The sequence below is a fragment of the Lichenostomus cassidix genome, chromosome Z (genome assembly GCF_008360975.1).
Source record: "Lichenostomus cassidix isolate B80296 chromosome Z, HeHo_3.0, whole genome shotgun sequence".
NCBI lineage: Eukaryota > Metazoa > Chordata > Aves > Passeriformes > Meliphagidae > Lichenostomus > Lichenostomus cassidix.
In genome coordinates, this window is record NC_139511.1 from 16399670 (window position 1) to 16426743 (window position 27074).

General features: G+C 36.7%; 1 long non-coding RNA gene across 1 annotated transcript; it reads left to right on the forward strand.

The window, feature by feature from the left end:
* Positions 1-10334: 10334 nt before the first annotated feature.
* Positions 10335-27022, forward strand: LOC146424439 (uncharacterized). Its single transcript, XR_014846671.1, has 3 exons — positions 10335-10464; positions 14247-14357; positions 26966-27022. It is a non-coding gene; the product is annotated as an uncharacterized LOC146424439 (long non-coding RNA).
* The last annotated feature ends 52 nt before the right edge of the window (positions 27023-27074 follow it).

Sequence of the window (27074 nt, forward strand, 5' to 3'; positions counted from 1 at the left end):
TATGGAGCAATAAAACAATTATTATATTGGATTGAGAAATCTCTTCAGATACAATCTGAAAAATGCTACTGATAACTTAAACAGAAAACTGAACTGCAAGATGTTTCTCAGATAACAGTAGAAAACCCCAAAACAACTGATTATTAATGCTTGGGAATCTGACAAAAACACTTTTGATAATGTAGCATAAAAAATACAACCATATCTGCTTTCTTTACCACAAAGCCTAACTTAATCTTGATTACACATGTTATAAATATAAATTGTTTCACTGTTAGCCAGGATTTGCTAAGTATGGACATAAATTAAATGAGAACCGAGCCCTAAATTGCTATGTTGTCTTTTATTTCAAAAGAAATGGTACACAAATAATGCCTTAACAAATCCTAACCACATGCACAGCATTTAAAATGTTGAAAGTACATTATGAACAGTAATGAATTAGTTGCATAAGACTATTTGCCACAGCAGCTTTTTAAGCAAATTGAGTTACCTCAAGTTTAAGGGATTTCAACTGTGAAAATTGGGTTTTGAAACCAACAAATCCTTATCAATGGAAACAGTGAATGGGTAAGAAGGAAAAGACTTGCACTTTTACCAAACATTTTGTAATAGTCTGTAGGTAATGCTTATAGTAGACACTGTATTAATTTATTAGGTTATCAGGAATAAAAGTATTTATATAAAAGATAGACTGCAAGACAATTCACTTTAACATTTCATTCATCTATACTGAAGTTTATTAACTTTTTGGAAGTTACAATTTGAAAGACAGCATGAGCCAAGAAGTACTGAGGATTAAGCATGTACACACCAAAATTACTCTATTGACACCCCAATTGCTAATAAAGTAATATCATGGACTCTCTACAGTACTTTTGAGAATATTTAATTATGAAGAAAAGCACATTAAAATTCTAATCAAAGATCAATCATGTCAGCTGACTACACAGTGTTAAAATATCTTTGGGACTCAGCCAATATTAATTCAGTACATCAGTTCCCCAGGAGCAGCAAAATTTCTTTGAATACAAAATTTCCTTTAATATAGAAAATAGCTGACATGGGTAGTCACACTCAAGTAACACTTTACTGAGATAGCAGCTGTCTTTGAAAAAATATAAAGCCCAGTGAAATATGAGAGCTCATAATGGTAATAAAACTCCACCTAAAAGAAAGACTAAAGAATCAGCTAAATTAAATCTCTTTGATCAGTAAAATCTCATCTTCAAATTTATTGCAAGTGGTCATCTACAGAAGGAAAAAGCAACAGAAGAGTTTTTTTTTATTCACACACAGTGCTGTCTTCAGAGAAAAATAAGAATTAAAAACTCAGCCCTTGGAAAAAAATAACAATAAAAGAAGTAGGGCTTATTTGTATTAAGAAATGGTACATAAAGCTTCATATGACAGGCTCTTTACACAGCTTGGTGAGCTCAAATTCAACCAAGTTCACCATGACAAGGTGCAAATTGATTTTGTCACAGTTAACTACTCATGTCTTAACAACAAAAAAGTCAGAAACAACAAACTCCAAGAGTTTAAGATTACTTTAAAACAGTAATTAACACAAACACTTCTAAGCTGAAGTCAGACAGACTTCAATTGGACAATTCTGATTGTCCCATTCTGGAAATCTAGTGCATCACTTGTTGCAGAGCCAACCTATTGGGTCACACAGTACCACAGTCTGAACAGTGCTGGGCTCTGGGGACTTTGTGCACTCTTTCTTCAATATGTGGCACTTCATAAAGTTCCAGCATTTTCCTGACTGTTCTGGTACTGTTCTTTTCAACTACAAGGCCACACGTTGTAAAAAGTAGAACAATGACTGAAGTATTTCCCATAAAATTGTCTGCTGTACTAATTTTTCAACAACTATGAAAGACTCATCCATTGCATTCATTTTCTGCGACACTCCTCTAATTGAATTTTTTTACAGAAACATTACCATGAGTTTTGGAGTTAGAGGTTGGTTGCTTGGCAGCAAAGTTAGCAGTGTTGTGCCTAGAATTCTCCTAGACAACACTTTCTCAGAGCCAGATATGCAAGGCTTCTAAAGCAAATTGAATGTTTAAACATCTTTGTCTTCCCATGACAGTCTGAATTACAGGTAACATGGAGTTCTAAATACCTGTACTATTTCTCAGCATGTTAATACTGTCTTTAGGGGGGCAGACATTTGCTGCTTACCTTAATTTCCAAAACATATCAAGTTAAACTAAACTGCACTTTTTACGCTGCGTAAATGTGACACACTGAGGTGTATCAGACGTAGTTCACTGCAAGAGGCTGTTTTGTCCTGAAAAAAGTTCGATACAAATAGTGTACTCTATTACGCAATTGTTGCATTTCCTCCAAACTAATGTACATTGTTTTTCTCTGGCAGACATAAAAATGCCTGAAATTAACCCATAGTAAGGGATGCAGTTGAAGATTCAGTCATGTCAGACATTATTTAGGGCATGGACTTGTCTGAAATCCCTAAGCTCCTGTTAGCTTGACTTGGCAACTGTTAGTACATTCTACAGGAGAACAAAAACAAAATCTGATGGACAGGAGCCAAAAACCCCTTATCATCCACTGTTCTGCAATGGATTGAATAAAAAAAAATTATTAGTAATATGGCAATTTCTCCATATATTCACATATGGCTTCCCCTCTGAAGAGTGCATTACTATCTACTGGGAGATATTCAGTTTTTGTGAGCACAATATTACACATTTATACCTCTCAGGAATTCACACTAGAAATTATGGGACACATAATAGGTGTTATAATATTTGCCAATTGTGGAAACATATCCAAAAAGTTAAAAAACCCAACTGAAATGCAAGTCACCTCTAGTTATATAGGTCTGACCTTGTTTCACTGCTGGAGTAGTTTAACAGTAGTGTGACTAAACCCATGGAGTTGTGCTGATGTAAATTTGGCATGACATTAGCTTCAGGCATAAATCTACATTGAGTGCTGATAATTATTTTAAAGCTTTCAGTACTCCAAGGCTAGAAAAAGAAAGATGTAGAAAAAGAAAGATGTATGAAATGAAGAGGCTTAAAACTTGGGTATGAGTTGCGAAATGCTGCATCATTCAGGTAATCAATGCATGTAGGAGTGGGTAGGATAGTCACAGTCCAGTCAGGGGCTGACATAATTTATGCAGGATGTACAGAATTGGTAAAAGTGGATGATAAAACTGCTGACTGTTGTCATGTATTAACATCTGTCTGGACATTAATGCCTGTGCTTGACAACCTCATGTCACAAATGAATTGTTAGGCTGCTGAAAGAACTGTCATCAAAGCTGTCGGCAAAAAAGTAGGTTTTAATATAAATTTGTGAAAGTGCAATTTTAACAGCACTCAATGGCAAGATTTACTCTATTACAGATGAAGCATACATAAGGAAGTCAGGCTAGAATCAATGTAGAGTGATTTATGTGGAGACTGTAAAAGGGTTAGAGTACAAATGATGTGGTTACATGAAGTTAAGGGTTCAAAAGGGTAGCAGCACTTAATAATTGACTAATTTAACATCTATATAGTTTTTGAAAAATATTTTCTGCAAGTATAACAGTGACCTAATTATGGATTCAGAATAACAACATTCATGTCATCACCAATTCTTGGGAATGTGCACAGGCAAAGAGTTGTACACATCTACATTTGTGTGTTCAAAAGGAATCCATTTGTTTAAAAAAAAATTCCCTTGTGTTTGGTTAAACACTCACATCAACTCCCTTAGCATTTCTCAATGGACATAGTTGCACCTTGAGGAGTATGTGTGTGCTGGGGCAGTGTCAGCTGAGGCCTCACCATCAGTGACAACATTTCAAGAGCTGCACGCTGGAGCTGGCCAGCCCCAAGGGCATCCCGCCAGGAGTGGGTATGGCAGAGCTGCTGAGGCTCACCAGAGCCCAGGGGATGCTCCAGAGCACAGCCTGGGCTGCTCAGCACCAAGGGTGACAGGTGCTTTAGTTGTCTGTCAGTCTCCATCCTGGCCAAAACCCAAGCTGGTAGCTACTGGACATTTTTCCCACAAAGTCCCATAACTATTCTAGGTACTGCTCCACCCGGCCCACAGCACATTTTTCAAACAATCTCATAATATTGGCATTGTTTCACTTGGGTTACAATTTCGTAGGAGTACCAGGAAAGTCTTAACTTTGCAACTGCTTTAGGAAATTCCTGCTAGCACAGCGGGATAGAAAAAAAATAGCAGAATAGAATATCTTGTGATCCAATAATTACTACAAAGTTGAAGTTACTGGTTTTTGTGCCATTTTTAGTTTGTAAAGAAAGCTTAGATTTGTTATCTGCATAGCCTCAGCATTCATAAAATACTACATTGGAGAGGGTATACTTCAGACATCGATTTTTTTCATGGTCTCTGAAGTCTCACACAGGTGCATACTCATACAGACTCACTGCATACTCATTCCAGACTGCAGAATTTTCAAAACAATATTTTTTCTGATAAAATGTAAAATCCAGTATGCATGTGGTTGCTGATGAATCAACAGATCTATGGAATATTTCTTACCATGTAATAAGGTAAATGTTGAAGGCATTTTTCTGTTATGATGGGGGGTTTTGATAACAGGTTTCCAGATAAACTTTTAATACAGTTAAAGTATTTATTGTCTTTTAAAAGAAAAATTTATTTCTGAAGGTATTTGCCCAAGAAGTTTGATAATTTTTATTCAGAAAACATTATTAACAGGTTGACTTCACACCTGTCTTCCTAAAGCAAATGTTGTTTGAATAACTTAAAGATAATTATAGGAATTAAAAAGTAATACTTTGATATGAATTAGAGGAATCAGAAATTCTATATTATTCGGTGGAATATTCAATTAATTTAAGATTTATTTATTCTTAAATGAAGGACTGCTGCAGGTAACCGTGATAAAAAGTTTTAATCTGGTGTAACTACATTGATTCCAACACATATCAGTAACCTGAATGTAGTTTTTCATTATTTACACTGCGTGACATAAATATTTTCCTTTTTTTTCAATGTTAGGATTATAACAGAAGTGCAAATTTTCACTTTTTTTTTTCTCTCTCTCTCTCAGGGTGTTAGGTATTACATTGTGTCAATTGATATTTGGGGATTACATCTATATATATTTTGGAAAAGCTTTTGTTCTCCAGTCGATTTTAATTTTTCAGAATTCATTCCCATTGCTGTGTCAGTTAGGAAAAGGAAAGACTAATCTAATACTCCTTTTAGCAAGCAGACTGGAAAAAGTTGCAAGTTGGGGCTGTATCCCTTCCTTATACACTCAATATCCATTTTCAGCCTTCCTGAGAGCTAGAGAGGTCAAATACTTGATGCCTAATCCTATGGTGATCTAGTTTCCAAAGTCTCACAGCAGTTGTAAAACTCCATTTCTGGCAGCCTTCTGTGCAAGGTTATCCATGTTTGAAGCAGTCTGTTACAGCTTCACTAAGCCAAAGAAGAGTTATACACTGGTATAGTCCAGTGAGACAGGACTGTCTGCATTAGCTTTGTGTAAATGTGTAGTGTAATGTGTGTATGTAACAGATTCAATATCAGTTCCCCACAGAGCTTTGCCTATTTGCTCTGGGACTTCAGCCAAATTGTCATCACTTTTCCCATTTCTCCTGTTTTTTCATGAATGCAATATTTCAGCTGTCATAAAACATTCAGATGTATTTATGAATGAGTGCAAAAGTCTCTTTGATAAGGGTGAAAAGAGTGATTGTACACTGTAAAAGATCCATTTCAGAAAGGTATGTTAATTTACAACTTTGTAAATCTGATCTTTCTCGTTTGCCTATGTGTGCACAGAGATGCAATACAGAAGGACATGCCAGTTAAAACTGGCAAAAACACAGACCAGCTATTTTGTTTTCTTTGTGTGTTCTTAAGAGTTATTTGTAACAAGAGATTTCTAACCTGTGTATTTTCCAGTGAAAAGAGACAGGATGGTGTCATGTGTGCAGAAATGTTATGTTCTAGATAATCGTGTCTAAAAATGGTAAAACGGTTGCCTTTTTGGCATCCTGCACCCACTTGACTCTCTTTGACTACACTCAGCACTCTATGTTAACCAAAATATGGCTTCTGTAAAATACTAATCCCAAGTGTGAAATTGCACGATGAAATGCAGCAGCCTAAAAGTACCCACTATTACAATTCATTCTTGAACTTTTGGAATGTCATTGTGAGATGAAAGTCACAGAATCACAGAAAGCATTCCACTGAGTTGGAAGGGACCCATCAGGATCATTGAGTCCAACCCCTGGCCCTGCACAGGACACCCCAAGAGTCACACCCTGAGCCTGAGAGCATTGTCCAAATGATTCTTGAACTCTGTCAGGCTGGTGCTGTGACCACTTCCCTGGGGAGCCTGTTCCAGTGCCTAAGAGCCCTCTGTGTAACTTTTTTTTTAACATCCAATCTTACCCTCCTTTAACGCAATTTCGTGCCATTCCCTTGCGTCCTGTCACTGGGCACCAAACAGAAGAGATCATGAGACATGCTTGGCCCTCCTGGCTGCCAGGGCACTGCTGACTCAATATTCAACTTTCCGATGATCAGGACCCCCAGGGGATCCTGAAGTAGCACTGCTCTCCAGCTTCTCATTCTCCAGTCTGTATGTACATCCAGGGCTGCCCCATCCTAGGTGCAGAATCCTGCACTTTCCTTCATTGAACTTCATGTGGTTGGTGATTGCCCAGTTAATTTTTGAGGTCTCTCCAGGGCCTCCCTGCCTTTGAGAGAGTCAACAGCTCCTCCCACACTTGTATCACTTGGGAACTTGCTCAGTATGCCTTCCAGTCCTGCATACAAGTGAAATATAAAGATGTCGAAGAGCACAGGGCTGAGGATGGAGCCCTGTGGAACCCCCTGGTGACAGGGCACCAGTCTGATGTCACCCCATTCACTATCACCCTTTGTGCCTAACCCATGAGCCAATAGCTCACCCATCCCATGATGTGTTTATCCAACTGTGTGCTGAATATATTACCCATAAGGATACTATGAGAGAGAGTCCTGAAAGCTTTACTGAAATCCAAAAGGATTGCACCAACTGGCTTCCCTTGATCAGCTACTTGGGTTACCTTGTCATAAAAGGAAATCAGGTTTGATAAGCAGGACTTCTCTCTCATGAAGCTATGCTGGATGTGACCAATGACTGCATTGTCTTTCAGGTGCTTTTCAATACCTTCCAGAATAACCTTCTCCCTAGCTTTACTGGCCACTGTTAGAGAGACTAACAGGCCTGCAGCTTCCAGGGTCATCCTTTTTGCAATTTTTGAAAGTTAGGACAAAGTTACCCAGCTTCCAGTCAATTGGGACCTCTGCTCTCTCTTTGGGTCAAATCTACCTTACTCAGAACAAAAGTACAATCTACTGGCTTTGCATTACTAAGAGAAATAAACTGTAGTTTACACCTTTTTTTTCTATTCAGTAATCATTCACAGAATATTCTGATTTGGAAGGGATCCACAAGGATCATCGTGGCATCATTAGTACCATGTTCTAACTGAGTTAATCTGTTCTCTCATTATTTCCTACTTTTTAGGAAATTGCGATAGCAGGGAATGCAAAACACAACTGTCCTTTACCTACAGATCTATCCCTTCACATCTCTTTAGTTGGCTAGCTTTTATGCCTAGTAGCAATAAGTCTGTAGTTTCCATGGGAGGAACTGATTAAAGGTAAACAGGATTTTCCTTGCATTAATTTTGATTTTTATACTACAATTCACATTCTGGGGGTTTTTTGGGGTTTTTTTTTTGTTTTTTTTTTTGCTTTGTCAAACAGCTAGTGTTATATTCTCTGGCCCATGTGGACCTGGACATACACACATTTATGCAAAAAAGAATATTCCCACTGCTGTAGAAATGCACTATCTACAACACATTTTCTTATGATTATTGTGGCCATACCTGTTCATCAATGCAGTATGGTAATTTCTGTGGATGTTCAAAGTCACTAAGTGATTTCAAAGATGCAAATCCTCATAAATTTAGGGCACAGAGGTCAGGCTGTTGTATAATTTGCCTATATTGCAGAATACATTTCAAAAGCTCATATTTGCATCTCTCTTATGCTGGACATGCTCTGCTCCCAGGTAAAAAAAACCACAAACTGAAAAAAAAACCCCCAAAAACTCAAGCAAAAAAACCTCCTCTGTTGTTAATGGGATGAAGATGTTGGAATTTTTAAAGTTATTTTTCCTCACGTGAAAAAAATGTGCCAAAAATTTCCTTGGAAAAAGACAAAAAAAGTAAAAAAAACCTTGGTGCAAAGTTGTCTCCTCCATTGGCTGAATTTGTAATTAAACTTGCTTTTGTGTTCAGTCGGAAGCAAGGTGTTGTGTGGCCCTTTTCCCTAGGCAGCTCCCTCTCCCCTGAGCCCCAGCCCGGTGTCCAGCACCCTGCCCTCATGCCGTCCCTCCGCTGGCTGTCCTGAGGATGTCCAGGGTGGTTAGGATTCGTCAGGTCACACCTCAGCCTGTCAGGACTTTGTGGCGCGTCCTTTGCCCCGCTGCGGCCCACTGCTTCGTTTCATTGCACAGAGCCTGGCGACAACCTGGCCGTGCTCCATGCAAATGCCCGCAGCCAGCCAAAACGAGCTGGCTATTTCCTTCCTGCCTACCTGCCACATCCCCCAGGCTTTTGCTAAACTAATCAGTGCTGTTATTATTGCCAAAGAAGCAACCACTACACACATTCAGGCAAATGTAGGCACAGAGCCCAGCAAGAGCTTCTGGTTCTGGCCTGAGAATGGTGGAGGTTAGGCTACATCCCCAGCCCTTGCCTCTCCCACCTCTCTCCTTTCCTCCCTTCCTCTCTCCACAGCACTCTGCCTGCTACAACTCCTCCTCACCCAGTCCTGCTCTGTTTTCAGCCTCTCTCACTGCTTTCCTGGTGTTTCCCTCATTTTCCTAGTGTGAAGGTTTGACTCATTCTGTCTCTTCCACTCCCTTGATCTGACTTATTTTCTCCATGGCACTTCCTTCCTTTAGTCTGATCTCCAGTGATCCCTGCCAGCCTGCCCACCTCCCTGTCATGATCTGGTCTCCCCTTCCACCCTTACTTCTCACGTTTCTTTGATACCTTTTCCTGCCCCTCTTTTCTCCTGTCCAGCCTGAATCAATGGAGCAGGGACATTGAAAACGTGAGATCTCACTCCAGGCAACCACAGCAGCCACAGCAAACACACCCCTGTTTTCCCCTCTGCCTCCTGCAGGCTCTCATCCCCATCTCTGCTCCTGGAGAAAGGAAACCTCGGGCACAGAAATGTGCCAGCCTCGGCCAGAGTCTTCTTCTCTGCCTCGGGCAAAAATGTGCCCTTTTAACATGGCATTTCACACCGTATGTGCACACCTGAAAACTGGCTTTTGCTTTATCTGGAAACTGGTTTCATTACAGGCTATGCTATCAAGCCCAACAACTATTTTACTGGTAATAGGAGAGTGAGAGCAGAATCAGGACACCAGTGGGTGCTGAAGTAGTTTCTAAAAAGAATCAAGAATCTAACATCAGTGCAGTATTGGATTGCATATGTTTCTTTGGTGTTTTTGCAAGACATCGTTGCCTTTTTTTGGAAATAAGAGGCAAATTTGTTCTCAGGCAGTTTTTCTCCCCTACTTTTCAGCCTTAATGGTATTTGCATCTCCTCCCCCTTCTTCCTTTTTCTTTGCCTTTCTCCATCCCCTTTAAGTTGTAATTCAATCTCTTCCAACTCATGATCTCTTTTGTTTTTTTGGCACTCCCTCCACCCTCTCTCTCATTAGTTTGAGTTAATTAGGAATAGTAGGCAGCCCTCAATCTGTTATGTGTTAAAACAGAACAATCCAAAACAGAGGCACAGACACAACTACGTGATTTCATTGTCTAAGGGAGACAGAAAACCAGTGGGGATTCTCTTATCTAGACTAACATCTTCCCAATGGTTAATCTAACTGGCTTTAAAATGTTCCGCAAATGCGGATCTGGGATAACAATCTTTCCCTGTTTCCTTTTCTTTTTTTCTTTTTTTTTTTTCATTTCATCATTGGCAAGAATGAGTGAATTGGATTGACATGGAGGTGATAGAGGAAGAGAAATAGTCTACATGTCAAAATGACAATGTATATTACATGGTTAACAGAATGAGTGGTACGTGCAATGGCTGCGGGTATTTTCATCTGCTGTGCTGTACAATAAGGTCCTTTTTTTTTTCCCCAAGTATATCATCAAGATGACTCCAAATTCAATGCAGATTGTTTGCTTGAAGGATCTCTTTCTGAGAGTAATATCATTTGATAAATGTCGAACTGAAACAAGAATCTAAGTATTCACTTGTTTCTGTTACAGAATTGTGTATATATAGAGGTCATGCCTGGTATTTTCACTGTAGAGCTGATCACAGACCTTAGGACAGAGTGTGCTGTGGAAGTGAAATATAACACATCTAAGAAATCAAGCCCTGATTCTGAAGGTAAGGCCTTACATTTTTTGACTGACTACATACAGTGTTCGGATGAAATGCATGCTTAAAAAAGACAGGTATAACTGTGCAACTAATACAAAAATACATGCCTGCATTAAACAAATATGTGAGTGCTTTTGAGTGTCTATCAGGCTGTTTATATATGTATATGTAAATGCATAAATGTGTAAAGTTTGAATCTTCTAATATTGTTATGTAAGACTCGTGAACTATTGACAGCCACATTTAACACAATTGTTACATTAAATTGCTAATTTGGTATGTATGTGCCTGCATGCGTATGAAGTTGTGTGGCAGTAATTTGTGTTAATAATTTATCCATTAATTAGCAATGCTAATACAATAAAGCTTTAAACAACTTTCTATGGTCTTTTTTGAAATCTGATATCCAGGATATAGACTGAAAAACCGAATGGAAAGAAAGAGAGGCACTGAAAGCACTGCCATCAAAATATCATTATATATGTTAAGAAAAATTAATTTCCTTTCTGCCAGAAACATCTCCTTATGACAGAGAAGACATCAGACTAATGAGACACAAAAGGAATGCTTAATGAATAATAAAGTATAAGCTTGATTATCAGAACATACAAGAGTGCTACAGCACTGGAGAAGATAACACCCCCTCAAAAAGACATCCTTTGACATTTTATTGAGGGGGAGGGGGCCAAGGAATTTCTAGCTGGACATAGACAACATGAGACCAAACATCTCCATAAGGTTGCAAGTTGAGGAGCTTTTGAGACTTTATTTTTGATCTACTGTTTATTTATTTCCCCAGCTATTGGTAAAGTTATGTGCAAACTGCATTAAACCCAGGGAGGAGACAGATTTGGCCCTTATAATGTTCTTCTGTTTGATCTTTTCTTTCTATAGTAATGCAAAAATGTAGTGATTGTTGTGGGTCCACTTTACACCACAGATGAAAAGTTGTTCTTTTTTCACCCATGGAATTAAAAGAATTTACAGTAACACTTCTATTTCAGTATTGATAATTAGGGCTGTTTAATTTTCACAGTCTTTCTCTTTCTATGTGTGTTTTAGATCACAGTGTAAGAGTGGCATAAGAAAAAGATATAAACGTACTTTAATAAAAATCCAGGACTTTAAAAATGTCTATCCTAGATGATATTAATAATTTTATGAAATTTTTACATGTGAGACTATATCATTTCAACTGCTACATGGAAGCCATAAAACTTAATGTGAACTCATATAAATCCATTGTTTAGTCAGAAAATAAAATAGTAGGGGAAAATAGTAAAACTAAATTAATCTAAAATCTATCAAAAAGTTACCTAGAAAGTACATACTTTTAGAAAGCCAGGAAAAGTTTCCACCATAACACACATACAGTAAATTTATTGGTAAGTCTTCAAGAGTAAAGATATTTATCCCTTCACGTGCTCATATTTATCCCTTCACCATGTCCATAGTTTCTAGTATATCTTGTAGCTTTCCTCACGTCAAACAGATATGCAAGCCCCTGAAATTGTTCCATGCCTGAAACAGCACAATTTTCAGTGCAATTCACTCAAAACCCCTGTTTTCCATCAACATGTAAAGGTCTGGTATGGCAAGAGTAGGAGAAAGACAGTCTTGTGGTCTACGAGGTGTACATTTTGGTATGTAACAAACCAGGGCAAGAATTTGTCACAAGATGAGAGGAATGACAAGAAAATTGTTATGTAATGCAAGGCAGAATCTGCAGTGCTGAGCGTTCTCAGCTCACTGCTGCCTGTGAAGTTCAGTTCAGACACTTTCGACAGCGAGCTCGGTTTGAGCCACACTCAGTATGACACTCTGTGAAAGTTTCAGAATGCAGGATAGGATAATAAACAGCTACAGAACCAAGAGGAATGCAACTTTTAAAATGCACAGGTAATGCAAAGGTGGCTGTGTCCTGTAGGTGTTAGTGGCACATAGCAATTCATACATGTGGTTGTCTAACCCAAGATATTAAAAAAACATAAAGCAAATAGTTTTATAAAATATCCTTTAAGAGACACTGCTCCTAGTGGATTAACAATTTTGATATTAAAAGCTCTTGTAAATCAGTTTGGCACAACGACAGTTTATCATGTGCTGCTAATGCTTTTGCTTGCATTGCAGTTGATTTTGCCTTATTCTTGAGACATATAGATTCACAAAGATAAATATATTTGTAGGGTGAAACAGTGGTGTTTTGACACCACTTGAAACAACTATATTTTTGGATTTGACATAGTGCTTAAATTCACATCAGAATTAAGACTCAGACTAAGAATTATTTTAAAATTAATTGCTCATATGTTTAGACAGATTGCTAAAAAGTACCTAAAAGCTAATACTACTAGCTAAACACAAAAAATCCCCAAGAAAACAGAAAAGAGGTCATGAAAGTAGAAAGGCAATAAAGCTCATAATATTTGAGCTGTAACAATAGAATTTATAAAATCAAAGAATTTGTTTAGGCTAAATAAAGAAAAATGCTAACTATGATCATCTTGTGCACAGGAACATGCAGAATTGAATTGCTAATTTCCTCAGAAGCCAGAGGTTCAATAGGAAATTTTGAGATTAATAAGCCTTACTCTGTTAATAGGGATGCTGAAAAAAATTTAGATACTGAGTACAGTTTGCTGTATACAAATTTTTTGCATCTTCATATAGTAGCAAAAAATCTGTAAAGAAAATTTTTTCATCATTTATCTAGAGATATTTGCATGCTGTTATATTCTAATTGTGAAGAGGGGTATCTGAAATTATTAGGACAAAAGTAGGCATATTCTTACTGTATTGGAATTAACCTCCCAAACTAACCTTTCCTTTTTTGAACCCTGACCACCCCTTTTTGGAAACACTTCCTTTTTAATCCACTGCATGGCATTGCACAGACTCCAGGCTTCTGTAAATGCTCACATGAGGCAAAGTACTTTCTATCATTAATATTCATGCTGAATTTTCCATATTGGCTGTACAGTTACTGGCACAAACCTATTGGAAAAAAAATGTCTTTACATAATACTCAGGTTAGTATCTTTTCTTGGTTGCTAAGAGCATTGCTTAAGCCTTAATTTGAGTCAAAGAATTTAACTGGTCTTGTTTTGTAAATTCCATTAACATTAATATTTATTCCAAAATCAGCAAAGAAAATTTAGAGCTCTGAGAAGTAGTGTCTTTTCAGATCAAAGTAAGCAGCTCTTCTTATTTTGTGATCAGGTCTGGGGAAAAATGAAAAAGAACCCGGAGAACTTTCATTTGGAGATATTTCTGAAGTTATTAAATTCTTACTTGTTTGAAATTTTAAAATGGTTTCTAAAACAAATTGTCATGACTAAATTTAAGTATTCTTTGTGGTCTTGGTGTAAACTGAATGATGAAATATTGTACAAAAGCACATAGCCTTCACAATATGCTATTAGTGTATATTATTTAACTAATCCTACACTTCAGTTCATGATGGAATTAGGGATTGGATAGGACAAAAGGGGATGGATTTGAAACGTCTTGCTGAAACTTCACCCTTATTCACTCTTGCAATTGCCTCAGAGGTAGCATGACAAGATAACTATTTCTCTGTCCTAATAAAAACAGTTAGTGGATTTGATGTTGTCTTGTATTTAAATGCTTTATTTGTATAACTGTAGCTACAGTAAAACAAGATTTTATAGTCCAATAGAATAAAATGTTCATATTATTTTGCTTTACATGCTATCACAAATAGAAGAAATGGGAAAATAAATAATGAGAAAAATATTGTCAAAGAATTTCTGCTTTTTTTCTTTCAGAACTTCTTAAACTGATTGTCCTTCCATCCAAAAACTGCTATGAATAAATAGTTGTGATGGTATTAAGTGAACAGAAAATGCAATTCCTCAAGCACTGAACATTTCTGAACTGTGAGTACTAAAACTATTGATAAATTTAATTCCATTTGTGACATTTTAATAGTACTCTTTGACTTTATATGAACTTACATGACTTTTCTAGGCAGATAAACATGCTCTCATTTTAAAATTGTTCTTCCTCTTCATTGCAAATTACAACACTCAAATCTCACGTAATTCCTCTTCAGTGAACAGTTATTCTGTAGTTTTTCTCAGAACACTCCTAAGTAGTGTTTCGAGAAAAACTACTGAGTAGAAATTTTTTTCTCTTTTCTCAGAAATATAACAGCATTATTTTCCATCATTGAATGTCCTTGGCAATGAAGGACACTTTGCAAATGAATGTACAGATAGGTTTGAGTTTCTAAGAATTTACAATGCTAGAAGATATTGGACAGGTATCACACAGGTAGTACATAATTATTGCAAGTATATTTTTAATTTTTTTATTTGATTTCTCACAAGATATCAATTACATGGATTTTGATGGAAAAATTGCTATTTATGAAAGAATAAGAAAGGCAAGTTAATCTTGTGAAAAACAGACAAGAAAGTGTAAGGGTTCCTAGACAGTAGGCTCCAAACTGATACTGCAGTTTCATCAGTGCAAGAGCTACTTGTGAGAGAAGAACTAAATAGAACATATTCTAGCGTTCCGAGAATGTAGCTGTCAGCTTTACCACTTTCACTTCTAGTGTTCTGCAGTGATTTAAAACAAGACACAGGGAAAGCAGATTTATCAAGGAGCTGTAAAGGAAAAAGTGAGAAGTTTCAGTGCTAGAAAAGAGACTGAGTGCCTCTGTATGCCCCCAATTACTGTGATTAACTGACTAGAGTACAACGGAAGAAAAGTGATTCTGCCTAGAAAAAAACGTGGTTTCTGCATGGAGAAGTGGAAGTGCAGTTCAAGTTCCAGCTTACAGCAGCTGAAAAATTGTACAATTGCTTTGGTAACATTTCTCTTCAAAAGGCACATCACAGAGGTATGGGTGTTTATCCACTGCAAAGAAACATAAATTGTATGCTTGCGCTCTCAGTGAGGTTGCATAGGGAGGATTTAATTATCATTAACCTAGAATGGGAAAATACTCTGAGTGCAAAATACAAAACCAGAGTTTCCTATTGAGAGCTTTCCTAATAATTTAGTTTACATTCACTCAGCTGGTTTAAATAGTTTGATACATGAAATTATCTTTTATTATAATTAATATCTTAGCCCACAGTAGCTAAACCTTCATCTCATCAAAATTATTTCTTTTCATTCTTTTTCTAAGCTTTAGCTTGTATGTAGTTAGGCAGCCTCTCCTTCCTCTGCTGCTTCTCTCTTCAAACTCTGTCCTTTTTTACTTTCTGGCTAGGTAAAATTTTCATACTTGCCTATGCCAAATTCATACAAATTTTCTGGCGAAATTTTGAGAAAACACCAAAATTTTACTTAGTTTTGAGATGAAATTTTAAATCTGCCTTGGCAACAATAAGAAAGGAATAGTTTTATGTAAACTTTATCCTCAGCAAAATAAATGTGAATTTATGTTGGTTATGAAAGATTAAATTCTGTCTTCCAATGCCTGAAAAACTTCTGTGTCAGTGGAGTCTGGGGAGCTAACCAAACAATAAAGAGAACTTGTAGTTTAACTTTTCAGGCCAGATTTATAACTTTGGCTATATGCCACTTGTTTTTCACTGAAAAATTTTAAGAAATAAATAGTAACTCTGGTTTTGACCATTGCCTCCTGCCTTTGATTTATTTTTGCCTGTGCTTTCTCCAGCATGATGTGCTGATCATCCAGGTAAATTTCAGTTGATTGCTATCATTATCACCCCCAAATAAAACTATCATCCAGGCAATGTATAATTCAAATAACTTTTTTAGTACTTTGTTTAATTGTTGTGCATAAAACCTAACATTCTCACTACTAAAGCAATATGCAGTATTTGGTAAGCTTCAGCAAGATGTTGAAAAATACACTAAAATGTTATCAAAATGTACTTATTTTTCTTACGAATAAGAAACCTTGATGTTCTCAGGTCTCATAGTTTTTCTTACACAAATGTGAGAACAAGGAGGTTTTTAATTATTCTACTGCCTTGTAAATGGTACAGTTAATTCAAAATACATACAATTTTAATTTAATTTTTTAAAAATGTATTAAACTCCTCAGAGTTTTGCTTTAAAGGTCTGAATTTGTTTCTTTTCTTGGGACACTCTCGCATGATATTACACAGATGATATTACGGATGGTATCTCGCAGATGATGTTACACAAAAATCATATGAAAAAGAGGTTTACTTACATTCTTAAATACATAGATTACCAAGGGCTGAATCCACAGATGATCAGAGCATTAGCCTAATGTTTCAAAATATCAAACAAGAGGAAAAGCACTCTGGGACTGTAACGTTTAATGTGTTTATGGAAAAAGAAGCAGAACACACCCCACATGTCTTGGGAAAAAACAAACAATAACAAAAAAAAACATTAAAACAACCCAACAATTTTTATTCCTGTTTTCTTAGAAATTCTGTAATAATCGGAAAATATTTGCAGGCATCTTTTTTCCTTAGAATTACAATAAGTTAGTTAAATACTGTAACATTTTATTGGACTACAATGTTCCCACTTGCAATCTTGCTCCTTTGAGAAAGAATTTTCCTTTTTTTTGTAATCTCCTTCTCAGAAGAGATGTGACATGTATTTACTGAATTAGTCCCAAAAAATGAATCTAGTTCTATCCATATCTGCAACAAAAGCTAAATGCACACACAGGGAGCACATCCACAAAACATACTTTTAATTTTAGATGAAAAGTGAATAATGTCACACACCATATTACATACACACACCACATACATACATATGGTTTTCAGTGTAAGTTTGGCTCCTTACAAGATCTACTGTTGCTGGGCTTGCATTTATAATTCTGGTGGCTAACATGGTTCTGTAGCAAAGCAAAAGATTAGTTCCCAAAATGTATGTTTACCTGATTTCCTGTAGTTGTTGCCATTTATTTTCCTTCCTGAAATGTGTTCAATACTATATACTTTAAATTTGTCACAATTCATATTCCTTTTTAAATGCAATTATTTAATTAGGTGATTGCCAGGACTTAAAACTACTGCTTCAGAACATTCTCAAGACAACAGGAAAGCTCTTTATAGCACTCTGTGGGCACTAGACTAATCACATCATCTTTTCAAAAATCACAGCCAACTGCTTTAGCTGTTAGTTCTCATTCACCAGTGATGCTAATGAGTAACACACATACAGTGGCACAATATTTCTACCAACAAACACACGAGAAATGGATTATAACCATTTGGATGTTAGGAGGAATTTCTTCACAGAAAGGGCGATTGTGCACTGGAATGGGCTGCCCAGGGAGGTGGTGGAGGCACTGTCCCTGGAGGTGTTTAAGGAAAGACTGGATGTGGCACTCAGTGTCAGGGTGGTGTTAGGTCACAGGTTGGGCTTGACGAGCAAAAAGGGCTTTTCCAACCTAGTTGATCCTGTGGTTCTGTGATTCTGTAACCATGACAAAGTAGAGAAAAACGGGGATAACATATTACAATCTAATGTGACCAACTCACTACATCTAAACTTTAAATTAAGATTTTAACTACAGAATAGGAGATAATGTCTTACTAATTACCTTCAAAGGAGCGTAGATTCTATCAAGTGGAAAACAGAGACTCCTCATAATGTGCTGCAAAAGTTTTATTTTAAATTGGAGTCTGAATTCTGAGTCATAGTCCCCCAGAGCAGAGATGCACAGATCTACAACCTGGTTAAAGTTCACTTTTCATCAGAAACAGCAATCTCTGACAGCATCCACAGAAACCTCCCTGAAATTTGCAAACAAAGATAGCTCTTGCTTCATGTTATTTGTTTGTTTGTTTTAGTTAAACTAAACAGTTGGGAAATAGAGGAGTTAAAAATACATCAAAATCCTCCATTGACACTACAATACAAGGAAAGTACTTGAGTGTCACAGTCAATTTGGAAGTGCTGTGTGATTAATCACTGTGCCAAGATTTTTATTTCTAATAAGTCACTTTACTAATGCAAACATGGTTCTTTCTTAGCATTTCTCATTACACTTCAAGGGTTATAAAGGGGAGTTTTGACCTCAAGATTATTTATCTGATGCATGGTTTCTAGCCAACTCTGTAGGAACTTCCTGGAAATAATAGTATAAATAATAAATAGCAAGTTAGGGTGGGGAGTGGGGGGACAGGATGACACAAATGCATAATTATGGAGTTCATATTAGTTTTACAGCAGTTCAGTTGCAGCTTCAGTAGACATCCTTTTGAGGCCTTCTATTAGTTGCAAATTTCAAATTCTGTTCTAGCAGTTAACTACCATGATGTTGGGAAAAGGCACTCATCTTGAGTAAGATTTGGATTGTTTTTTTACTGCGGAGAACTCAGGACCCAATGTATCTTATATAAAAACATACAAAAATAAACCTTTCAAAACCACTGATGATATTGATAATTAATATAACATTAAGATTAGAAAAACTAATGTAAAGATATGAGGAAGAAATTATTCATATAGAAATTAAGGAGAAATTATTCAGATAATTGTTTCTAAATATCAAATTTAGATAGATGTTTAGGCAGATGCTAAATATACCTCTCACTTTTCTCATTTCAGCTGTACAGAAACATTTTTAGATGCTCTTCAAAACTTTTAAATTAGAAAGAAATGGGGTTACTTTCACTTGTGAGGCTTTCATAGCCGAAGAACACAATTACTACACAGAGGCTTAAAAAGCACACACAGCAATTATGTTAAATCAGTTGAGGCTGTCTAAAACTTGGCTTTGAAACAAAGGTTCATGGAGGAAATGCTGAAAATTACTTTGCAGTAATTGTTGCTAACAATGCAGGTTAATAACTAGTGTTGGGTCTGATTCTGATCTAACCCTGACCAGTTTTGCCCTTGCACTCTATTGCATTGCATCAAATTATCCATGAAGTTCATTGATAAGAGCTTTTATTGTGACCCATGTCATAAAATCTTTCTCTTTATTTGTAATCAACTATTTGAGAAACCTTCAAACTATTGCATTACTTATTACTTGCTCCCTCATTTGAACTGTGTACCAAAAAACTTTTTTTAAAATAGTTTAATTTTTAACAGGAAAAACATGAATAAATTTTTTCTGGTTCACAAAATGATGCTCTAAATATAAGTAATTCTGTGCTGCCAAGCCTGCAATTATAGTCTACAATAAAACTACTCATTTATTAACTAATACATTGTTGTGATAATACTATTCTATTGAGTTCTCATTTTCAGAGCCCGGATATTCTGTCCAATATTTCAAAAGACATATAAATGTTGACTAACATTTTTTATACAATTAGAAAAGCAATTGACAATTGTTAATTAAATATTGTCCTAATGAAAACTAATTTAGCCTAATTGAAAAACCTATACCTTTGTTAGTTGATAACTTAAGAGTTGACTCTTTCTATGACCTTGTGGCAAATATTTGATGTCAGGATTGAATAATAAGCAAGAATTGGGAACATATGAAAACTTCTATTGATATGAGTAAAATAGAATTGCTTACATTTCATATTTTAGGGCAAATGTAGAGACAAAACTTTAGAAGCCAGTTATGTTGTTTTACAGGTCTTATCCCAGTTTTGTGGGAATTTTCTTCTTTCTCCAGAAATGTAGATAGATTTTTGTTGCATCAGGCTGTACTGAGTTCTTTCTATTTGTTTCTGCTTGATTGTCTTCTTCACAGAAGCTCATTCCTTTCCTATGCTGGAAACCCCAGAGATGGGTGCAATACTTCAGGTGCAATACATTTCATGAGTGCAGAGTAGATGGCAAAAACAACTCCCCTGTCCTGCTGGCCTCATTTCTATTTGTGCAGCCCAGGATGCAGTTACCTTTCTGGGCTGCCAGTGCAAATTGTCAAAATTGTTGATGTTCTCATCTGCCAACATGCCCAAGTCCTTCTCCTTAGGACTGCTCTCAATCTATTCTTTGCCAACAAAAGATTTGTGCTTTGGATTTCCCCAGTCCAGATGCAGGACTATTGGACTTCATGAGGGTCTCACAGGTGCACCACTCAAGCCTGTCCAGGTCCCTCTGGATGGCATCCCTTCCCTCCAAGTTGTCAACCACACCACACAGCCTGGTGTTGTCATCAGACTTGTTGAAGGTACACTCAATCCCAATCTACATATTGCCAACACAGATGTTAAACTACACTGGTCCCAATACTTTAATTACACTCCAGAAGCAATATAATAGTTCACAAATGAAAGCTAGGAAGATGTCTTCCTGTGGTGGGTGAAAAGCATAAAAGCTAAAGCCTCACGTGTGAGTATATATTGTCTAAGTGAGGTATTTGTACCAAAGGGAGATGAATTGACTTCCTTTATAGCCATCAACAATAATTATTCACCTATGGGGTACAGTTCAGATGACTCAGACACTGACCTACTTTAGATACTTCCTTTGTCATAAGCAGATGTGTACTTCAAAATATCTGTCTTTCTTACTACTGATTACAGAGAGCTGCTAGACACTTAGCTCAGACACAGATAACTGTATCAGGGTGATGTAAATTTGTTGAATTGTGACCCATTCCATTGGGTTAATCACAATATATCTTCTTGTGGCACCGAATCAAACCCAAAAACTGGAAATATTGTCTAAAGGAAGTTTTTGACTGGTTTTCTTCAGTAAAATTGATTTACAGTGCCACTTGTCCACAGTTTAAGCTTGGTGGTGTCCCTGTGCTTGGGAATTATGTGCAATTGCACTGCTGCCAGTAAATCAGTAGGTGTTGTGGGTTTCCACACAAAGCCCCAAGCCTTTTTTCTATCTGCTCTGCTCTCTCCTGCTTTGTTGTCTCTCTTGCTGTCTCTTATGAAAGAATTTATGGTGAAAAAGGTGGTATTATCCTGAAATTTGTTGTGAAGATCCATGTTTATCATGCAAATTAGAAGACAGTATTTGATGTGTGTATGGAATCAAAAGAAAAGGTCTTGCTCCACTAGGATGTAGGGCTCTGTATGAATGAAAATGACATCCAGCTGCAGTTACGCAGGCTTCAGTGTAGGAGAAGAGGAAACACTTATTTGTCCCTCCCTACAGCAGTTGTGTCTTGGACAATAATATTATTTTGGATTCAGCAGAGAATACACTTCATGACAATACAGACTCTCAGCCCAAGCACTAGTAACAAGTAGTTATTCAGTGTCTTTTATAAGCAGTTTACAAAAGTAGTAGCACTACTTTTTCTACTTCCTGTGCTGTGTCTGCTCTCACTGAAGTGAACAAATAAAAGATATGTATGGCTATTACTGAAGTAAAGGTATTTTGCATAAACCAGCCAAACACCAGTGAGCATTATGACCAGTTTGTGGGCTGTAGAATCACAGAATGTGCTGAGTTGGAAGGGGCCCATGAGGATCATTGAGTCCAGCTCCTGGCCCTGCACAGGACACCCCAGGAGTCACACCATGTGCTTGACCATATTGTCCAAATGCTCCTTGATCACTGTCAGGCTGGTGCTGTGAGCACTTCCCTGGGGAGCCTGTTCCAGGGCCCAACCACACTTTGGGTGAAGAAGCTTTTCCTGATATCCAACCTTAAGCTCCCCTGGCTCAGCTTCATGTTGTTTCCTCGAATCCTGTCACTTGTCATGAGAGTGAAGAGAATGTATTACAAGACATTTCTTCATACACTGTTATTATCCATGTTGCAAAAGGGAAAGATTTTTCACTAACAGAGTTCAAATTTCAAACTCAAATAAATAGATATGCATCTGTCTACTGCCTCAGTTCCTGAGTATATACCTCACAGAAATTTCATAATGACTGGAACAAGGACTGCTAGCTGTGCTCAGAGATACTGGTAATTGTATTAAAGCAACACTTGGATTTTCAGAAATGCAGGATAGTCAGTGTACTGCAAAAGCCATAGGAATTTGCTCTGTAGCCTTGAAAATCTTGTCATTTTGACTTCAGTGTTTTGCAATTATAGTTATCAGAACTTTCACATCCCACCCAAATTTGGACTCTCACTTTGGATGGGGGAAAAAAGGCATGAATTCCACACCAGTTCTGCCTAATTTCTGATGTGTCTGCCTCTCTACATCACATTAAACAGTGACCACTGCTTCTGTTCTACTGCCATTATTGTGATGTCATAAGGAAGATTACCAAAGTGCATAATTTCAGAATGAGAATCCAATGATTTCACAAATCTCAGAGATTTTGACTCTTAGATCTTCCACTCCTAACTTAATGCTCATTTCTGTCTGTACCAACAGGGGATCTGCTCAAATCACTGAATAATTCCCTTCCTGAGCTCCCTGTATATTCTGAATTTTGAAGATATGTTTCAGATTATCAGGATTTTTAGTAACAGTGATATTCTCTCACCAGAGATTCTTCAATTTTTTCTTTTAAATTGTGAGGTCTTATAAATGGTAAGCATTCAAGACTCAGTCTAAATTCAGTACAGATGATACAATACAGCTACTGAACAGTAGAGTTCAGCAGAGTATCCTGTGCAACTCCTACTCCAGAGAACTTTGAACAGTATTGTATAAGTCACCATGAAAGATTATTCATCTTCAGTGTTTTAAATTATAGCAAGTTTGTAGAGATTACTTAGGTTGTTATGTCCCTTTTTAGAAGGCATAATAGTTGTGGAATTCAGGTGGAAATTCTACTTGATCATCAGGTTAGAGAGGTATTCAATTTGAAATGTTTCTGAACTGTAAATGACAAAACCCAAACATCTACTGTCTGTTCACCTGCAATAAAATCCCTGCACTGTCCATCATTTGATGTTGTTCAAGTTAAATATATGCAGTCTTATCTGATCTATGTAGCTTTGAGCATGTCTAGAACAAAATAAAAATTGGATTTCTTTAATTATCAAATATGTGAAGGTCAAGATTTGTTTTCTGTAGAAACCTATGGACCACATTTTCTTGTTGCTATGATCACAATTTCAGCTTTATATAAAAAGTCAACTGTGCCCTCTTGCCAGAGAATGGGGGAATCCATATTGTGGGTACTTGGAAGACAGTACGGCAGTCTTTAAAAAACAGAAAAAAAAAGAAAAAAAAAGAAACAAAAGGAAAGAAAAAATCAGATGGTTTTGAAAAAATACAAGCTTGTGCCTTTTGGGGGCTAAAATTCCAATAGTTTCTGGCCTTTAGAAAAATCAAAGTCATTTCTGGATAAACAGAATTCCCAGAATAGTCTTCTACAATGTAAAGTAAATATTTCTCTATTAAATGCTAGAAGAGCATAGAGCAAAACAATGACTTTCAGACAGTATTAGCTCAGCTTACACTAACATAAAAATGCCAAATAGAACCATAAATTGCTCCTGGACCGATACCTCAGGGCAGCTAGGAAAGGCCAGGGCATTACAGGTGGTGCTGGCACTATGTTTAGGGACAAGAATCCAGTCACAGGTCACATCTGGCTCATTCTTGTGACACGTTGGTTTCATTAGTTGGATTGCCAGCTAGTCCAGCTAGAAGCTCTGCCTTCATCTGTGCACTTCTTGTTATTAAATCATATCTCATATAATGAATAGGGGGCTGCAACAAACCTCAATATCGGCCCAATAGTTTGCCCACCTAGACTACAATGAACTCAATAAAAATGTTACAGCATTGCCAATATCCCACTGTATGGTCACATGAGGAGAACTTGTAATCCAGTATGCTGTGTTTGGTTATTTTTTTTTTTAATTTTTGAGAAGAGACACATCATAGACAAGCTATTTGCCATTTACAACTTTTCTCTAGCATCAAACTTTTACTTATCACAACTTCTCTAGCATCAAACTTTTACTTTACTCTGACACAGAGCAACATAAGTCAGACCTAAAGCCATTGGTCTTGTGTTTTATTACCAATGTAATCCAGCAAGGCATATCACAGCTTAATCATAATTTGCATAATGAACCTCTACTCTTGCTCCTCTCTGAACTTCTGTTAAAAAGGGGAGCACAGTACTTTTGAGCAGGGATAAATGTTATGTTTTGGAGTATAGAAAGCACTATCACAAAGTCACAAAATATATCACAGAGTTCTCCAGGGTGGGGAGTAACTAAGGTTCCTTCCTTCAGCACTGAAAAGGATAACAAGTAAGAATCAAATTATTGACCAAAAGAAGGGGAAAAATTAGATATAACATTTTCAAGAAAACATTAACAACAAAACTATGTGAACTTCAGTAGCTGTAATATCCAAGTGTTGTGTAATTTACTATTTGAAATAATAGTACAGTCCTATAAATAGTTATAGTTCTTGAATTGCTCATCATTATTTAGATGAAATGTGAAAGAGTGGTGACTCAAGATGGGGGAAAAAAGCCCTAGAATGAAAATAGCAGGAAGCTACAATAAAAGGGAATATGGTATATGAGTTAAATAAAGTAATTCCTACACTAGGCTAAAAGCATTCCCAGGCTGAAAATAAATAGCAAAGTTATTGGAAAAATTATTTGGATAAATGTGAACAGCTAGTCTAAGCAATAATTTCCTAGAGAAAGGAAGTGAACCAGGCATTCATATATATGAGAACACAGAAGTTAAAAGATTTGTTGACATTAATGGCAATGCTTGGAGCAAGTCTCAACAGATAAGGTCCAAGCAAAGAGCTACTGGGTTGCTCAAGATAGCAAGTAAACTTTGTAAGGGATGAGACCTTTTTAAGAATATAAAAGGTCTAGAGAGAAAAGAAAGGACACACAGGAAGCATGGCAGTGAAGGTCATTCATGAAAACCAAGAGTGAAAGAGGGAAACAGAAAGAGAAAAGAGAGGCAAAAGTATGTCTTAAATGAATAAATGGTGTGGAAAATAGAGCAGTGATTACCAAAATGTTTGGAGAAGTTGAAACTTTTCATCCAGGGTAGCATCTTTGATGCCTGCCTATGAAGATTTCAGGGTGTACTTTGTAGACATGGAAAGAGGATAAATGCTATCATTTTCATAAGAAGTTATAATAATTAATTTATAGATTAAACAGGTTTTTTAAAAAACTTGGAATGCAATGTACCCAAATATGAGGATGTGCTTAGAACACTCTCATCTGCACAAAAGATGTTTTGCTTTACTTGAAACCAGAGAAATCCACTGATCTCTGTTTTGCATCTCCAGTTAGGCAAATCTGTGCAATTGGCAGGTGAAATAACTAGAGAAAAACTGTCAGTGGTTAATGAGGAAATTAGTGTCAGGAAGATTGCTAGGGTAGACTTTAGTGTCTAAATCAGAAAATTACATGGGTGAAAAAAACCACAAAAAAAACCCCAGAAAAAATTTGCTACACAAAGATAGAACTGAAAAGTTATATCCCAAACAAAAATGAAAAAACCCTATTTAGACATTCTGGTTTTTGCATGAGACTCAAAGACATTCTCTAAGGCAGGCAAAAAGTGTAACCCAAAATGTTAAAGTCTGAAAATGTTGCTCAAAAAACTTTCAAACATACTGTTCTATATTCAGATGTCCTCAGCCAGACAGCTAAGGCAGAAAAGCTGATAGATGCATCCAAGAGTATGTAAGTGAGCAGACAGCCTTGGATATCACATTAATTTTAGCAATGGGAATGGGTGTCCTTCATTCACAGGACAAGGTGAATGGCTGAAACTTGTTTCAGTCCACAGAGCTCTTTACATCTCACTGAGACAACTACTGTGAGAATAGAATTCTCTGTTACCCAGACATAACTTGAACTTTTCTAAATTTCAGAAACTCTTGCTTAAACCTAATGTCTAAACACAAAAATCATCAATAATAATTATGGTGTGCACTTTAATTCAGAAAGCATGTGAAATACAATTAATGAATGGTAAGATTAAGCTCATGATATGTCCTGTCTCATCTGTCACTTAAATGTCCTCCATTGTCAGATGGTTTAGATGATGCCTGATACATGAATTAACTGTGTGCAGTTAGTTCTCCAAGCATTCATGTAGCCTCAGTGAAAAGAATAAGATAATTTCTCTCTATTTCTATGGCACAAATCCACTGTGCATTTATCAGAAGCTAAGTTTATAAAAACATGTGAAACCACCAATCAGAAAAGGTAGGACTTAATGAAGAAAGGAGTTTCTTGTGTCTAATAACATTATTTGCTTGCGGAAGAAATATGCTTTTCATCAAATAATCAGAACAGCAAAGTAGGTTCCACCCAGCATAGAAAACTCTTGTCTATTAAACAATTTGTCTTGGACTCAGATATTCTAAAGGGAACTGTGATAAAATCTTTGTCCTTAAATTTGTGGTGCTATTTAGAAGAAAAAAACAACAAACTTTTGCTTAGCTCTACCCAGAGGGAACTTTTTTCTGGATTGGCCATTTTTTTTCTACTTTCACATTTCTTGAAAAACATGAGAAGCCTTTTGTATCACTTTTAGTCTTCCTTTAGCTCTGTGATCTACAAAGCAGACATTAATTACAGTACTTCTAATGTACTCTGAACATATTAAAATGTAACCTAAGGTGGCTTGTTTTTTAATGAATGCTTTCTAGCTCTGGCAATTATTCCCACCAACCTTCCAGTAAGAAGGGCTTAGCTTGCTTTCAGAGCTAACAAGTCTGTCTTTCCTTCAGACCTGCCTTCAAGTACAAGAAGAACTTCCCCTAGAATCTGGACACCTGCCTGCAGAGAAAAAGCAATTTTACAGGTAAGATGTGGAGGCCCTAAACTGTTTTCCCCAGT